This window comes from Marmota marmota, unplaced genomic scaffold, assembly GCF_001458135.2.
Source record: "Marmota marmota marmota unplaced genomic scaffold, marMar, whole genome shotgun sequence".
In the NCBI taxonomy this organism is placed as follows: Eukaryota; Metazoa; Chordata; class Mammalia; order Rodentia; family Sciuridae; genus Marmota; species Marmota marmota.
In genome coordinates this window covers 166,868-171,001 of record NW_026000221.1, presented here as the reverse complement: position 1 = coordinate 171,001, position 4,134 = coordinate 166,868, and positions in this window count along the sequence as shown.

The following is a 4,134-nucleotide window of genomic DNA, read 5'->3' as shown; positions in this document are numbered from 1 at the left end:
TTATATGGGGCACTGAAACCCTGTCCTTTGCAAATTGCTCTCCCATGGAAGTGCATCTTAAAGAACTAACCACTTCCCAAACCAGGCTCAATATCCCCTGCCAACTGCCAGTCTTAAGGGCCTAAAGCCAATCATTCAGAGCTTACTAAGAAAGGGGTTCCTCCACCCTACACACTCTCCATTCAATACCCTTATTTTAGCAGTAAAAAAGCCTAATGGAACATACCATTTGGTGCAGGATTTAAGGTTAATAAATTCTTCAACCAGGCCCATACATCCCCTGGTTCCAAACCCTTATACTATCCTTTCCTCCATTCCTGCAAACTCCACCTATTTTTCAGTTATTGATCTTAAAGATGCCTTCTTTTCGATTGCACTATCTTTGTCTTCCCAAGACATATTTGCCTTCACCTGGACTGATCCAGAAACTAGACATTCCCAACAGTTAACCTGGACTGTCCTGCCCCAGGGGTTTTGAGACAGCCCACATATTTTTGGACAAGTCCTCGCTGGAGATCTTGAGGATTTTTTCCATCTATGCCCCAACTCAACCCTCCTACAATATGTTGATGACCTCCTCCTCTGTAGTCCCTCATTAGAAACCTCAAAGTTGGACACAGCCACCCTTCTGAATTTTCTTGCTCACCAAGGATATAGGGTTTCTCTGCAAAAGGTGCAGCTCTCTCTCTCTCTGAGGTTGTTTACTTAGGGTTCCACATTTCCCCAGGGAAGAAAGCTATCACAACTGATAGAAAAGGCCTTATTGAAAGCCTTCCAGTACCAAAAACTAAAGAGGAGATTCTCTCATTCCTGGGTCTGGCAGGCTATTTTAGGGCATGGGTACCAAATTACTCATTACTTGCCAAACCATTATATGATCTAGCAAAGGGGAACAAGCATGAGCCCTTGTTACTTTCAGCAGCACCACATTTCAGAACCCTCCAGAAGGCCCTCTTACAAGCACCAGCTCTACACCTGCCAGATGTTAATAGGCCTTTTACTCTCTATGTTCATGAAAACAAAGGGCAAGGCTTGGGGGTGCTGGGACAAATGTATGGGCCCACCTTTGCTCTGGTGGCATACCTTTTGAAACAGTTAGATCCAACTGTCCAGAGATGGGCTCCTTGTCTCTGCGCCCTAGCGGCCTCCTATGTTTTATTAAAGGAATCACAAATGCTTACCTTTTGAGCTCAAATCACTGTCACCTCCCCTCATCACCTCAAGGACTTGCTAACATACAAAGGACTGAAAAATCTCCCTCCCTGTTGAATTCTCTCTCTCTTGGTCTCTTTCCTCTACGACTCCTCTGTGTCCTTCCAAACCTGTGCCCCTCTCAACCTGGCAACTGTGTTACCCATTCAGGCTCAAGGTCAAACACAGTTCCCAATATATAAATGCAGGGAAATTCTAGAAAACTTCCTCCCATGCCCAATTAATATCACTGAGGGACCTCTAGACCAACCTGATTACACCTGGTTCACTGATGGCAGCTCCTTTATGCATGAGGGGATCAGAAAAGCTGGATATGCCATAGTGTCCCTATCATGAGTAATAGAAGCCAATCCCCTGCCTGCAAATACCACAACCAACAGGCTGAGCTGGTAGCTGCAACTCAAGCCTGCGAATTGGCAGCAGGGAAAGATCTTATGCTTTATACTTATTTCAAATATGTTTTCCACATTCTTTTATCTCATGCAGCAATTTGGAAGGAGAGAGGTCTCCTGAACTCAAAGGGCACCTCTATAACCAATTCCACATACATCACCCAACTACTACAAGCCTCCCAGCTTCCTAAAAATCTTGGAGTTGTCCATTTTAGATCTCACCAAAATGACTCCTCCCCCGTCACACAGGGAAATTCAAAAGCAGATCAGGCAGCCAGGTCAGCCACCCTTTCAGACCCCACTGGATCTCTAATTGCCACGTGCTCTCCATCATTACCCAATAACGGAGACCCACCTAAACATGCCCTCTTTACTTACCTCCATTTTCCACACCAGTCTGCAGACTCTCAAAGCCTTTCTCCACTCTTTCTTTACTCTGACTCCCCAGGATAAAGAAGTGATACAGCAAATCACAGCCTCATGCCAGATATGCAAAAGAGTGAATTCCAATACATCTTTAAAACCCGGAATCTTCCCTTCTCATTAGGCTAGGGGCCATATTCCTGGGGCAGATTGGCAAATTGACTTTACCAACATGCCCAGAGCAAAAAACTTCAAATACATACTAGTTTTAATAAACACATTCTCAGGTTTGGTAGAGGCCTTCCCCACCTGAAATAAGTGGGCTACCACAGTTGCTAAAGTCCTCCTAATTGAAATAACCCCTCAGTTTGGGATGCCTGCTTCAATCCAATCTGACAATGGGCCTGAGTTTGTCTGCTAAGTAACCTAGAATGTGGCAAAGACACTGTCCATCCCATGGCACTTTCATTGTCCCTATCGGCCTAAAGCCTCAGGTAAGGTTGAGCGAGCCAACCGCACAATGAAAGACATCATAACGAAACTATCTTTAGAGACTCATTTAGATTGGGTTAAACTCCTCCCTCTTGCCCTACTATGCATGAGGGCTTTACCAAAAAAGCCATCCCTTGCTTCCCCCTTTGAGATAATGTATGGTCATCCCCTTGTCCCCCCAGGAATCTCACCAGAGCCTTGGCCCCTCCCCAACCAATATGCTCTACCTCTCCTCTTCCTTATATGCTCTGAGCTATGGAAGCAACAAGATTTGTTGCTTCCAGATCCAGAGAATTCAGCTGCCTCCTTTCCGCTCAAACCAGGAGAATGGGTCTACTTTTCTTCCCCAGGGGAAAGATTCCCCCTAACCCCAAAACGGGAAGGGCCATTACAGGTAGTCCTGTGTACACCCAATGCTGCAAAACTCCAACAGGAAGGAAAGAAACTAACCCCCTGGATTCATATTTCTAGGTTAAAACCAGTGACAAGCCCTCCAGAGGACAATCCCACCACAGCCCCCAACCTTGCAGGACCCACACAATTGCCCAGATTTACCTGTGAGATATCCCTAGATAACTTTCTCAAGCTCTATTTTTCACAGTCACGCACCACCTTTCATCCCATTCCGGAGAAGAACATACATAAGAATGGGCCTCCAGATAGGATCTAGGAACCCACAGCAACACAGTACACCCACACCCTTTTTAGAAATCAGCAATTGGCACAACAGTCCTTTTGGGACCTCTTCACAAACCCCATCAGCTGCTGGATTCTCTCGATACTGGGACCTCTAGTTGGTCTTTTTGTTCTGTGCCTTCCTTCCTTGCATTTTGAAATTCCTTCAAGGACAAATTAACAAAATCTCTAACCAAACTTTCAATCAGCTCCTCTTCAGGGATTACCAGCTACTTGCCAATGAGCCAGACGACATGCACATCTAGTCATCCCAAGAAACTCCACCAAGTGCTGAAAGATGAAGATACTGAATGACAACTCCACCGAATGGCCATCTCTACCCCACCATGCCAAAAAGAAATAATCCCTAACAACTTTATATGTTCTAGTCTGCCTTCTCCTGGGCATAGGCTTTTTCTACCAGCCCTACAGACTGGACAATATGCCAGAAATTAATGCTGTTTCTTTTCATAGTTGCAGGGCACGTTCATGGACTTCTCCCTGGAGGAAATCCATGCCTTCAGTGCATGGATATGGGGCCTCCTGGCCCTTATTCTCCAACCAATAGACCTCCCTCCCTCCCTCTAAACGATGCCCCTACTCAGCAGGAAGTAGCCAGATCGAGTATGAGGCTCCCAAACCAAAACAAAAAAGGGAGGAATGTTGGTAAAGATGGCGCCCGGAGTGCTTCTCTTCCAGGAGCTCAGGAAAGATGGTGTCTGGAGCACTTCTCTTTCAGGAGCTCAGGTCCATGACTCACTGAGTGGCGCGTGAACTGTCACCTCCAATCCCTGTAAATGGCGTGAACTTTGAATGGCACACCTCCAATCCCTGAAGTGGTGCAAACTCTCAGCCAATGAAGAAGTAACAGCCCACTTGCCTTGCTCCTCCTCATCCTGTGTTAAGCCCATAAATATCAATACCCTGTTTGTGTTCGTTCTCTTACTCTCTCTCTCCCTCTCTCCCTTTCTCCCTCTCCCCCCTCCCCCTCGCCCTCCCC